Source organism: Rattus rattus, chromosome 5 (genome assembly GCF_011064425.1).
Source record: "Rattus rattus isolate New Zealand chromosome 5, Rrattus_CSIRO_v1, whole genome shotgun sequence".
Taxonomy (NCBI): domain Eukaryota; kingdom Metazoa; phylum Chordata; class Mammalia; order Rodentia; family Muridae; genus Rattus; species Rattus rattus.
This window is the reverse complement of record NC_046158.1, coordinates 137,090,063-137,104,697: the sequence shown is the minus strand read 5'-3', so window position 1 is coordinate 137,104,697 and position 14,635 is coordinate 137,090,063. Positions and strand designations below refer to the sequence as shown.

Genomic DNA, 14,635 nt, shown 5'->3' with positions numbered 1-14,635 from the left:
TCAAATGTAAGCCTCTCAATAAAACGTCCCAAATAAAACCAGAAGAGATATCCAAACCAACAGAAATCAAATCAGCACCATGGAAAAACACACACACGTGTATACACACACACACACACACACACACACACACACACACAAACACACACGTGTATACACACATGCACACGCACACAGAAGCAAGGCAATATGACCCATCCATATGGTAACTCTTCAATTATTGAATTCAAAGGCCCTAAAATAGGCATGGTGCTGGTAATTTCACAAGGTTTAATTTACTAAAAATAAATAAATAAATAAATAACCAAAGAGGATACAACCAAACAGACAGACAGACTCGATCCCAGTCTTGATGAAGAAAGTTGATGACATTCAGGAAAAAGTGAGCAAAGTGAATGAAAAGATAAGTAATATGGTTTAAAAAGTCAGCAACCTGGAAGGAAAAATTCTGTAATAAAACTGAAATCTTGAGGTAGAAAAATCCAGAAATGTTAAAAATAAAGACCTCTAATGAACCAAACACACAGCAGATAAAGAACAAATTAACAATAAATAAGCAGGTAAAATTTTCCCAAATCTTGAGGAAAAAAAAACATCCAAGAGAGGCATTTAGAACCCCAAACAGAAACAACCAGAGAAAAACCTCTCTATGACATACCCTAAGCAAGACATCGAAATATAACACAAAGAAACATTGAAATGATAAGGGAAAAACTCCAACTTACCTACAAAGGAAAACACATCAGAATACTTCAGATCTCTCATCAACAACTCCCAAAACCAGGAAAGCATGAACAATACATTCCAAGTTCTGGAGGTCAATAGTTACCAAGGAAGATGCTACATGCAGCAAACCTCTTTCTAAAGTGACGGTAAAATGAGGAGAATTCAAGAGAACCACAATGAAGACAGCTCACCAACCAAGTCAGCACTGAAGAAATGACCTAACAGAATACTAATCACAGAGGAAGACAGTCTGAATCACAAGGGCACTGGGAAGGGCAAATTTCATTAGAATAAATGACCAGACCCGGCAGGAAGAAACACACACATCCCAGTAAACAACCAACCTCCTAATACTAATGGGGAGAAAGAGAGAGCAAACAATGGCTCAATACCAACCAGAAAAGCAAACAAACTCCCAGAAATTACAAACATCTTGGCTGCCAAGTACCTCTAGCTGCTGAGCCATCTCGCTGCCCCACTCTCGTCCTCAGGTAAGTCACTGAGACTACAAGCAAGGAGGAAACATCAGAACTAAACTACAATGGCGGTGCAAACCAAATGCACAACAGAGCACTCTGTGCAAGAGGACTGGGAAGTGCAGTCCTCCGAGCAGCACGTGGAACACGCCCGGAAATGACTGCATCCGAGGCCTCAACCAAGCCTGACAAACGCAGAGACCACGTTTATATTCTATTAGATCATAATGGAATAAGTCTAAAAATCATAAAAAGCACTAACTATAGAAAGGACACGAGAGGGTGGTAGTGAGGGGGTGATGGCTCATGCCTTTAATCCCAGCACTCAGGAGGCAGAGGCAGGTGGATCTCTGAGTTCAAGGCCAGCCTGGGCTACAGAGTGAGTTCCAGGTAACTGTAGGTCATGAAGAAATGAGGAAAGAAAGGAGTTCCTTGAGGTGGGGCTGGAGAATGGCTGAGTCAGCGGCTGCCACACAAGCATGAGGACCTGAACTCAGATCCCCGGCACCCATCTAAGAAAAGGGAAAGGCGGTGTGCACCTGACCCCAGTGCTGGGAGGCAGACAAAGGATTCCTGCAGCTTACTGGCCATCCGTCAAAACTGAGTGGGTGAGTTCAAGGTTCCGTGGCAGACTGTCTCAGAAGGAAAGTAGAAACACATCTGACTCTGGTTCCAGTCTCTACACACACACACACACACACACACACACACACACACACACACAATTCCTAGCATCAAAGGAAAATTAAAAAACAACTTGCAGAACCTTTGAGATGACAGGAAATGACAAAGCTGCTTCTACACGGCAAAGAAAACAAACGCCACACTAAGAGAAAGCTCACAGTCTGGAGAAAAATGTTTGCTAACTATATATTATACAGGAGATTACTATAGAATCAACTACAAAAATTATACACCAAAAAACTATCCAATCAATGAAAAGGCCAATGATCCCAACAGCCAGTTCTCAAAAGAACAACTACAAAAGGCCAACAAAATACTTGGAAAGGTATTCAACGTCCTTAGTCACCAGGAACAATGGAAGTTGGCCTGCTCTGAGATCCCCTCCCACCCGAGCCACAATGGCGATCACACACAAACGGCAATCACAGCAGCCAACAACAACATAGGGAGGGAAATAAGACCCTTACTCGCTGCTGGTGGAAATGTAAACTGTGATAGCCATCTCGGAGATTCGTGTGGAAATGCATTCAGAAAAACCTAAAGCTACAACTACCATGTGACCCAGCTCTCCCGCTCCTGGGCACTCACCCCAAGCCCCCATCTCCTACCACAGAGGTACTTCGGGCCCACGCTTCCTGCTGCTCTGTTCTCAACAGCCAGAAAATGGAAGCAATCTACATGCACACATACATACGCGACATACAAATGCATAAAGGAAATGTTACACATGTGCACATGTGCACAGTGTAGTTTTCTTTATTCAGCCATAAGAAAAATGGAACTATGTCCTTTGCTACAATGGATGCAATTGGAGATCATTATGTTAACATAATTAGTCAGCTTCAGAAAGACGACCCCCCATTTCTCTCCTATGCAGTCTAGATTTAAGAGAGAGAAAGAGGAGGGGGGAGTAGACAGGGACTATGAGAAGAGAGGAAGAGATCTTAACAGAGGAAGGAGAAAACAAGGGGAGGTAACAGAATCCTTGTGACATGAAAGCAAAAGGGACTGTCTGCAGGAAGCCAAGCAATAAGCAAGAGAGCCACCAGGGAAGGGGACAGGTATCACAGTATAATGACATGTATGTATGAAGTACTATAATGAAACCCATTATATTGTATGCCAACTTTAAAATTTAAAAGTCTTCAATAAAAAAGGCCAAAAAGCAGAGTTACCAACAGCCCCCTTATGATCTGCAATCTGATTTGCTGGCAGGTAAGGCCATGTGATTTATGATTCAGATCACAAGTCATGAAGACTGTACTTAATCTAATTTTTCCTCCCCCCAAAAAACTTTTATTTCTTGTTAAAACCTGAATATATATTCATCTTCCCTCCAAAGGCAGTGTAGTTTTCTTCCTAGAAACACAAAGTACACTTTAATGTCCATGATTTACTTTGACATCTTCTCTGATTAATTCTGCGGCTACATCAGAAAGCTGAATACTGATTTGGTGTCTTTATCAACACTAACACAGGCAGACCCTTGTAAAGCCATTGCAAGGTAAAACACCTCCATTTCAGCACGCTGATTATGAATATGTTTTGTCAGCTACACCAGAACCGTCATCGCTCATTCATTCACTCCACAGTATTTACTGAGCTAATAGAAGTTCAGCATCACTCTATTAGGAGCTGCAGGAAATATTCGACAGCAACAGTAACAACAGAACAGCGCTATCTACAAGCCCTAGCAGTACTGTACCAACAGCAGAGGGCTGATGGTCAGCAAGCTGGGTTGTAGTGGAGCGTTCTTGAGTCACGTGGCCTCGGGTGAGTCATGTGACATATTAATGCTACGTTACTGAAATACTCTGGCTTTGTTCTACAATCTCCAAGCAGCCTTTAGGAAGATAAGGATAAGATGACTACATAAAATAAGACAATATGGCAGAGGGTCTCAGCCGCCTGGGTCCACCCTGGTGTCATCTGTCTAGGAAGCCGCTTCACTGTCAACGGCACGGCCATGGCTGGAGCATTGGTGCATAAAGAGCAAGGACTTCCGGGACTATCTCACAAGTATGCACTTCCAGGGCCCAGTTGCCAACTGGGGTCTCCCCATTGCTGCTATCAATGACATGAAATCTCCAGAGATTATCAGTGGGCGGATGACTTTCGCCCTCTGTTGTTATTCTCTGACATTCATGAGATTTGCCTACAGGGTACAACCTCGAAACTGGCTTCTGTTTGCGTGCCATGTGACAAACGAAGTAGCTCGGCTCATTCAGGGAGGACGACTTACCAACTACAAGATGAGTAAGCGGCCATCTGCAAAGCAGTGCAAGGACCAGCTCTTGAAAGGGACAGTGCTCCAGCCACTGTTGTGGCCACAGATCATGTCAGCATGAATAGTCATGCTGAAGAGAAAACACGGAACACTATCTTTATAAATGACCATGCCAACATTATTGAATAGCCGAGGGTCCCTAAACCAACTCTGCTGCCTTCTCAATGCTAAACTTTATTTGTCTTCATCAAGACTAGTTCAAAATATGCAGCTAATTTAATAATTTTGAATGATGGTTTTATGTATAGCAATCTATAGTAATATGTATATTATCTATTGGGATTTGTGTAATAAAAATCTAAGGGAACAAAACTTTATAGCTACAAGCACTAAGTCCTCAAAATTCTTGACTTTAATGACTATAGTATAACCCTCAGTTGGTCACACGTCTACACATAACTTCTAGTGCTAACAAGTTTCGGTGTTTTCCATATGTAATTCAGATCTGTAACTTAATGGCAATAAATGGTTTAAATATTTGCTAAAAAAAAAATAAAAAAATAAGACAATATAAGCAGACAATCGCAAAACAAAAGATACTTGAAAAGTGCTCCAACTTCATGAGATTAGGGAAGCATACCTTAAAACTCTTAACATCAGGTTGACAAAAATGAGAAACAAAATCTAGCAGTGTAAGGGCTGACTGAAGATGTGGGGGAACAGCCGCTGACATGTTTGTGGGTTATCATGAGGGGATGCTAAAGAACACTGAAGACACATGTACTCTGCAACCATCCCAGCGCGTGCGCGCACACACACACACACACACACACACACACACACACACACACCAGGATGTGGAAATTCTCACATCCACAGAGATGGCTACACAATGCTCACTGGAGCACACATACAATAAGAAAACGGTTCCACGGTTAATGTGGTAATGGTAGCATAAAAGTACGTGGGAATAAAACAAGTTCCCAAGAGCCTGCTGGGCAGGGCAAGGGGATGTCATTAAGGAGGGCTGCAGCATGAAATGAAACTGGGAAAGGAAATGAGGGAAACCTGGAACTTGTGATATTTATTTTTAGAAAGATCTGAACTGAATTTGACAAAAATGGCATAGCTATACATGCAACTTAGGGAAAGGGAGGAAGACCACCAAAGGCTGGGGCTGTGTGTGTGTGTTGGGGATGGGGGGCTGGCACTCGCTGTGGTCCTTTGGTACTGTGACTGCTGAATAAGATCAGGGATTTAACAAGATCTTTCAGTAACATACTCAAGAGCACACAGGGAGACAGGTGTGTGAGCAGCACAGCTAGGTGGGTCTGCAATAGCAGAGCCAAGCATAGCGGTCACCTTCCTCTGGACAGAGAGCCTCCACTCCGCCTGGAGCCCCAGCACAAACATGTCCTGGGAAAGTCCTCCAAGTCCTACTTAGCACCCAACAGTGCTCAGAGGTTCCTGATCCATGCTGCCCAACCACTAAGACAAGCTTTGGCTTCAGCACACACGTGCTGCTGAGGTGAAGACGAACAGATAAGGCACCCAAGCACAGTGTCCAAGGAGTCTGAGACCATGCTTTGTCAAAGCCCTGTCCCCTACCCCACCCATGCCAGCAGGCCCTCTACATTCTGAGATTCTGGTATTCAGTATCTGAGCCTTACTCAACTTAAATAAAACCTATCTTTCTCTCTGGCTGCTCTTCAAAATGATAATTTTGCCACAACTCTTTTAAGTTAAAGAAAGATGTTTTATCCATCCTGCCGATGAAATTTCAGAAGTGGGATAAATACCAGCCATGATCACAGAATAGAATCAGAATACCTTTATCGATCATGTTTTATTTTGGTTTAGATTTATTTTCTAACGTCTTTAGGGTAGTTGCATTTAAAAGACAATTTTATTTGATAAGTAAGTAAGTGGTAAGTACATATGTCGTCATGAACATGATGGTCAGACAAAGAAAAGACACGCACAGACACACTCAACATCTGCTTCAGCAGACTCCCAGGACTTACATGCTACACAGCCCCAGGACTTACATGCTATACAGCCCCAGGACTTACATGCTACACAGCCCCAGGACTTACATGCTACACAGCCCCATGCTAGGAAAATAAGTGCTGAAACACAAAGGAAACACAGACAGGCAACTTCTCAATGATCCCTGATTGCAGAGAACCTCCATCTTTCTATGCTCCTGTGTCTAATCACACGGTGCCTCCCTGGGTTTGCTGTGTTCAAAGCTTGGTACGTTCACCACTTAGTAAGTGATATCCAGGGGTAAGCACAGAGACACAGACTCAGACAATCAGCCTCACCCTATCGCTTACAGATGAGTAAATTCAGCAGAAAGCGAACTGGAGCCTGAAGCCCCCTCTGAGCAGTAGAGCCTCCAGAGGGCCTCTGTGTCCTCACCCCAGAGGTGACCCTCGTAACGCTACCCGCTCATCATTTCTGCCCAATGCCATCATATTTTAGCAAACTTAAAGCCCCTTCTGTTGCTTTTCTGCCACCCATTAACCAGGGGAACGCTGCCTATGGAAATTCAGGTTCCCAGAGTGACATCAGTCTCTGTGGGGCATAACTTTAAAACTCTCTTCCCCGAGATCTCTTGGAGAGGAACTCATGCTGGAGCCTCAGTTACCTCCCTGAACAGCAGACCACTCTGAAGTTTTAAACATTAAAAATAACAAATTGACATGAGAAAACTACTGATTATTAATGAGACACACGTGGCAGCACAGCTGAAGTTCAGCACTTGTGAACTGTGAAGGCAGGAAGATCACAAGTCTGAGGCCAGCCTGGGCTACACATAAGACCTTGCCTCATGAAACCACTAACTATTTTCAAGCATAGCTCAGATACAACAAACTCACTTTTTAAGGTTACACAGTGCTTTACGATGATGAGGGGTTGGGGGCACATGCATTTGGCACCAGTGGGCCCACATTTGGTTCTAATTGTTATAGATGGCACATCTGTCACAGGCAATTGTACTGACAGAAGTCTCCAGCCACCAGACCTGCCTCTAGCAATCGATGATTCAGTAACAAAAGTAGAGCGAAGAAGTCTTGAAGTTACTCAGAACTGTATTCTTCCTTCAAACAGAAGGGGCTGTTGCAGCGAAGACCTACATACTTCCAGGACAGACAGTAAGAACGCTTGGAGATGAGAAGGGAGGATGAAGACCCAGACTGAATTGCCAGTGAGAACTAATTATTAATCTGTCAGCACTTCCTTGTTGATTGCTTGAATCTCCTGTCATTTTGATCTCTAAGATCTCAGTCACATAACTGTTCACAAAGGAGCAGCCCATTTCCCTGGGACATGGACATGGAGTGGACGTGTACCCACAGATCTCGTGAAAACAAGCGCCCATGTGATGCTGCAGAAGGAGGGCAGGGTCTGATGCCCAACACGACTGCCCGGGCTCTGCAGCACCTGCCATTGGGCTACCTCACAGTTTGAATGACATATGGCTGCGACGGCCTGGATACCTGCCTGTTGATGAGCCCATCTTGCATAATGATGCTGTGATCTAAGACGCACTCTAGTCTCCTTAACTCAAAGGTTTTACTGCTTTATAGATAGCCAACAATCTACAAAAGTTAACAAAGTACCTCCACTCCCATAGAAGAGAATGCTGGTGAAGGAGTGGTCCAAGACAACATCCAATGTCCAAACACACTTCTCCAGGAAAGGAAAGCATGCTGGCCAGCTGGCCATGTGAAGAAAGAGGCAAGGGGCCCATGGCTGTAGCTACCTGCAAATTCAGTCAGCATTGTCCCCCACCACCACCACACTCCCCCAGGGAGGTTATAAAACAGATTTCAAAGTGACCTAAGACAAGCAACTACCAACATCTTGGACATTTGAAGGTCCTCAGCTTGCTGGCAGGAGCACCTGGTAGATAAGATAGGAACAACACATTCCTCACAGACAGAAGTCCACTGCAGCTATGGAACGGGTACCCGTCTTCCAAATACACACAGTGAACTGAAACAACTGTTTGAACCATCTTAGCAGGTTCTGGGCATCAAGTTTAAAACTAACTGACTCAAAAGATACAGAACAGAGCAACAAAAAAGGGGAAAATGATCTCAACTATCTGAAAGCAACATGCATGGTGCAAAGGCAGCCTCTCTGTTTCGGGGCCTGACGTCATGATAAAGAACAGCGAGTGTTCATAAGCAGGGCTCCTCTGTGGGTGAATCTCCAGTCAGTTACAGCCAGCTCAGGGAGAGCCATCAGGCAAACTACCCATTAGCTGTCACTTTAGAATGACTTCAGAAAGCCAGCCCCAGAGCTCTGCTGATATCTTTTCAACAACCTCTTAATCTTGTTTATAACACCTGTGTTAAGGCAACCTGACATCAATTCTACTCACTTGTCTCAGACTGAAATTACTCAGAAATTCCAGGATTCCCATAAACATCACACCACCAGAGAGAGGCATGCTGCCTCAAATAGCCTAAAAGACAGAAGCCATCCACCTCTTAAAACAAAGCTACGCCATGAGCCTTGCTGGACCTTAAATTTCACAAAAGAGTCATGAAGATCCTAGAATTGTGGGATCTGAAGAACCCAGAAAATTCTTCCTACAGCTTTCTACCAAGTGACCAAACGGCACAGTCACCTTGGTCTGCAGGCCTGCTCCAGGTCATAAGTGGGCCACTTTCTTCCCAGCCCCGAGCACTCCTTCTAGGGAGTTAATACTCCTAGTACCAAATGGAGCAAGTGGGGATGCAAGAGACACCTCAGCAAACTGCCCAAAATCACAGAGCTGGAAAATGGTGGTGAAAACTGCAGTCATGACAGACGCAGCCTGCCTCACCTGCTTTCTGCTTACTGCACATCTGCTCCTGGGGTCCCTTACACTTACAATGAGCTGACAGCAGCAATGCAGACATGTGTGCACATTCTAGGCCTGTATGAAACACAAAACACCCAAGAAACCGATGTGAAACCAGTCCACGAATAGGGAGAAAGAAGGACACTTTGGTGGCCACACTACCTGCCTTTGGTGTCACTAGTGTGTGACCTTGGACAAATCTTGGAGAAAAAAGCCCCCCTACTGTTGTGAAATAATATGTGGAAAAGCCAAATCCAGAAAAAGTCCACAACAAATATTAAAAACACATAATCTCTATATGATATATACGTGTATGTATACACATGTGCACATATATATTTCATATATAGGAAATGGATATTCTCGAGCCAACCAACACAAAATAAAAACCAATCTCATTGCTTTGTGCAGGCTCATTTCTTGCCTATAAGGCTGGGTGCAGAGAAAAACAGCAATTATGGCCCACAGTGGACTTACAGTAAATCTCTGGCAAATAAATGAATCAATCGATCTCTTGCTTTAGGGTCAGAGGCAGCCCTAGTCTTTAACAGAAATGCCAATCAACTCTCGGGTTACCAGAGGAACAGAATTGAGCCTGTGTGAAGACCATCTGCTATGAGTTAAGGCAAGTTTCCTAAGAGTAAGACCAAGATCAGTCACAAACACAGCTTAATCTACCTCATCAAGAAAGCAGCAGCAGCAGCAAGGGGCTGAGGGTTAGCGCCACAATGAAGGGCCTACCTAGCACATGTGAGGCCCTGGCTTCAGTCCCCAGCACCATATAAAAAAGTGAACGTTTAAGAACAAAAACAAAGGCTGGGGAGATGACTCAATGAGTAAAGAGTTTAAACAGTCAGCACCCACATAAAAACCAGGTATGGCCACGGATGTAAAAGGCAACAGGAGAGATGGTAAAGAACACCCCAATTCATTCACTAATCATGGGTGGCTGCTTTATGCACCCACCCACCCCTCACCCCATCCTTCTTTAGTCAAGGGAGTTTACTGAGCAGTTCCCCTGTGACAAGCTCTCCTCTGGCCACAGCCCTTGAGGACCTCAAGGCAATGAGAAGGGCATTTATACGTAACCAGACTTCCTATACAAAAATGGTACCTGTGACAGAAACTACAAGGCCAAGCGATGGTACTATGCCTCCCCATTCTCCATAAGTCTCTGCTCTTTTCACTTTAAGCTGCCTTTATTCACAGAGACTTCTTCTAGGAAGAGGATTTAACCTTATTCTCCCGAGGTGTCTCTGGCAGAAGCTCTGGGACCTTCCCTCCCTCCTACGGCACATGCACAACACACAGCCTGGAGCCTGGCTCCGCAGTGTGCTTCAACATGGAAGTCACAGGCCTTTTTGTTTGTGGGTGGGTGACATCCACTGCTCCCCTTTGAGCTCATTGTCATCTGCAGCTGTTTAGAAGCATCGTCCCTGTGACCCTCTTTTTCCATAAACACAAAGGCAATCTGCCAACCGGAGGGCAAGCTGCCACTGCTGCAGAGGGGAGCCCTCAGGCCCAGCTGCACATCCCTCAGCCATGTCACCCTGCCAGGCTCAGTGTCTAGCTCCTGAGAAAAGTCACATTCACCGTGCTCAGCCATCACGGAGTTCACGTGGGCAAAACGGCCTCTGCTCCACACAAAGTGAAGCAAGAGTAAAAATTGCTTTTTTAATTAAAATAAGACTTCCTCAACCTTCTGCTGACAATCACAGCTACGACACAAAGCCCAGTATCAGCCACTAACCAGTCTCCACACTGTGGGGAGGACGGTCTGCAGCCGTCAGAGGAGGGAGGGGAAAATTACTAATTTAAACAAAATGTTTAATCTTCTAATTACGGGGCAGGCTCCAAGAGGATGGAAAGTGCTTTGCAGTCTTCATTATGGAATCCCCACGCGACCATGGCACAAGTCATGTCAGCCAGAGGCAGATGCCATCTCTCCTTCTCCTCTGAGCCTTCTGTGTCCTTGCCAGATCTGAGAGGAAGGAAAGAACCTAACGGAAGAAAGGTGCAGGTGAAGCATGAATTGCGGCTCTCCAGTTCCTTATGCTGGTGAGGCAGAGGTGCCCAGTCAGAGGCTGGCAAGGCCCCATCCCATGCTTCACTCAGCAGGCAAGATGGCCCAAGGCCATCTCAAGCTCGGGGCCTTGCACAACTGCCCGCCTCAGGTGCTGCTGGAGCAATTCTTGTCACTTCTCTCATCAGGACCCAGAAGCATGGAGAATCGGGGTGGTGCCCAGCCATGGCACCTCTGGTCAGACAGACCTGTGCCTCTGCAGATAGCTTATCCCCTGGCTGATTTGTGTTATCTCTGCCTATTCAGATCTCTGTGCTAACTCGGGGGTAGAGTCCCTGCCAAGCAACTCTGACAAGTCTAATGGCAGAATTCCCATAGGGGAGTGCTGGAGGCAGCAGAGGCAGGCACTCACTCCCTTTCATTAGGGACAGGCCTTCTTTAAATGTGAAGACAAGTAGTAGCCGCATGTGGACACTGCGTGCAGCCTCTTACACAGCTGGCAGGAACTGAAAAGCCGCTCCGCCCCCAGCCCTGCCACCCCAAGCCAGCTGCAAAAGATGCGCTGGGAGTCCTAGGAATGGCCGTGCCCCTAATTACCCACTGCCGTGTGAGAGCAGGCTTGGAGGGGATGGCGGCAGGTCCGGGCAGATCAGCAGCGACATTTAATCAGCAGCTCCGGCCCTCTGCAGCTGTTCTGCAGAAGTACAGCGTTCACAGTTCCAAAGCCTCCCGCAAAGCGCAGGTGCTGCGGGTCAGCTGTGCGGCCCCGAGGCCTGCCAGGGATGCTTTCTTCACTCTCTCAGGCCAGGGTACTCAATGAAGGGCACTCTGCCCACACTCGGTGCCAACGCTGGCACTAGCAGAGAGCTGCCTCTTGATTAGTCCACAACACAGATGAAATGTGCCGGGAACAACAGAGGCGGGAAAGCAATTATCCAAGGGAGAGCATGGCGTCAGCTGTGGCCGTACAGCACAAAGGTGGACTCTGCACCCTTTCAGCAGCCATGCCGGCCAGATTGCCCCTCCACAGCCTCTTGTCTGAGCCAGACTGTGTCACTCCACAGCTTAAGAGCCCTAATGACTTCCACTACACCGAAGAGAAAGGGCAGAGCTGGGTCCTCCCTCCTCTGGGCTGACCTTGGGGCCTGTGCTGGTTGTTCCCAGCCTGCACTGCTGCTCACACAGTCCTTCATATGGCTGGCTTTCCCATCACTTCATTCTCAACTCAAATACCATCCCTTCAAGAGGCCCTCTAGAACTTTCTCAGGTAAATACCAGTCACTGCTACAGTTCTATTTGCCATGTTTTCTCTTTGCAACACATCTGAGCCATCTTCTTATTCACTTGTTCTGCTTGCATATTCTTATCTACTTGTTCTTCAGGCTTACTGTCTGTCTCGCCTCCCTGGATATAAGCCCCATACAGACAGGGGCTTTGACCAAAGTCTAGTGTAATACTTTACATGTAGTTGGCATTTAATGAGTCTGTAGAACGATTAAGGAACAAAAGGTTCAATATGGACCACTAATCCACATAAAATTTACTAACCCCTGAAAATCTGGGTTGGCTCACAGCCTGACTCTGAGCATATGCCAGGTGCCCTGGAAACAAGAGTAAACAATGTCCCCTCTCTTTGCCAAGCCCTAGTCTATGACTAGGAAACAATAACAAAGGGAAACAGAGTCAGGATGGAGAACTTGCAGACTGCCCTAGAACTGGAAGACCAGAGGGCTTCCTGAGTGGGGTTTACCCAAACCATCCTCTTACAGAAGGTTCAGGTAGGCTGGACATATGACCACCAATGGGCTGTGGCCAAAACCCAGATCTTAAAGGTCCAGGGAGAAGACACATCACCTGAGGTGGTCCAGGTCCATTCTCATGTTCTTGATGCTGGGATCCAGACAGCACGCATGCAGACCAATTTACAAAAAGACACCATGATGTACACAGGAGTGCAAAGAACCGTGGAAAGAGAGCCTGCCAGAGAGCGGCGAGGACAAGAAAGGCACCAACGGGCCAGGAATAGGCATCCTGAGTCTTTGACGTCTGCTGGGATCCAGGTTTCATGGGATTCTGGGTGTGTGAAACTGGATGTGAACACTAGCTAAGAGGCAACCGGGGCTGGAGCAATGGCTCAGAGGTCAAGGGCACTGCGTGCTCCTGCGAGAACCTAAGTTCAGTCACCAGGGTCTCATGGCAGCTCCAGACTGTCCATAACTTCAGTTCTAAGGAATCCTCTGACCTCCAGAGACACCAGGCACGCATGTGGTACACAGACATAAACGTACACACATAAAAAATAAAGAAAAGATAACCACAACAGCTGCAGTTCTAAAAAAGGACATATGTCCAGAGGAAGCCCTGTTAATGAGACATTCTCTAGTGCTCAAGATGTCAGTGGCAGGCCAAAGAAGAATACCCTAAAGAAACAGAGACCATTCGTGAATGACTTCTGTAATCTTACAGACCTCAGTGTCTTGTAGAGGAGTTCCATCAAGAGTAAATTTTATCCAACAACCCATTTTCTGTGACACCATTAAAAGAAGGAAGCAAAGGGTCTCAGCAAAAGGTTACACAGACGTCAGTCCTGCAGCAGTTGCAGCAGACCAGGAAGAGTGCACAGCCAGGGGAGGTGGGCCCGGCAGCCGGGGAGGGTGGGCCCGGCAGTGGTCAAAGCTCTGCACAGTTAACATGTGCTCTCATGACGGCCCTGATGGAAAAGGTGAGGATGCGTGTGCTCGTGTACGTTTGGGAAGATCTGCTTCCAAATGATGTAAGAGAACGTCCTGATCGTGGGCGAATTCTGCTCTGAACTCCATCAGCCAGCAGCTGGGTCCTTAGGCAAGGTTCTTTCCTGCCTGGGCTCCAGCCTCCCCGTGGGTAAGAGAAGGCGGGTGGGTGCAATGAGAACCTCTGGGTTCCTCCTCACTCAGCACTCCCACCTCAACAGGCCTCTGAAACCTAGAAAATCTGTTAGTGAAGGCCGGCAGTGCACTCTCCACAGACAGCAGGCAAGCGGGAGTAGGCACAGTTCAATGCAACCTGCCCCAGCTTCTAAACCTCATTATGGGCTTCCTTCGCAGCCACCCCCAACTGATCAATAGTAACGTCGTTTCTCGCCCTCTTTTATCGCTGAGCTTCAATGTTCTGCTGGATCTTTGGTAGGTCTGTCTTCCCCCTGACCAACGGCTGCACCCCCGTTTCAGCTAACTAAGCTATTATGTGACATCAAAATGCCCAATAGTTTCTCTCATCATTAATCATTAATCTGAGATTCCACTGAAGCACCGTGGGCGGAGAAACCAGTGAAAGTCGGCCCAGTAAACCCAGAGCTGCAAAGAAAACAGCCTTCCAACAATCCATAGTGGAGCGCTGAAGCGGAGGGACCATGAGTTAAAGTCCAGCGGAATCCCAGCTGGGAAGACCTCTGAGCACCTCTCGATTCTGGGCATTAACACAATAAGCATGTGAATGACAGCAAGCAACTGCTTCCATAATCAATCATACCAGCTTTTGGAACGCAGGTATTTTGCTCAGTTTCAGCTCCTTCTTGGGTCAGTTAATACAAGGACTGTGGTGGATGATGTCTTTACACAAGGTTAATAACATTTTGCTGGGCATGGTAGTAACACCTGTAA

General features: G+C 46.4%; 1 protein-coding gene and 1 pseudogene across 1 annotated transcript in view; one reads left to right on the top strand and one right to left on the bottom strand.

Annotated features, from left to right (window-relative positions):
• Ctnnbl1 (catenin beta like 1) overlaps positions 1 to 14,635 on the bottom strand; it is a 157,366-nt gene that overhangs the window by 131,073 nt on the left and 11,658 nt on the right. The window lies entirely within an intron of this gene.
• Positions 3,853 to 4,241, top strand: LOC116902231 (annotated as a pseudogene).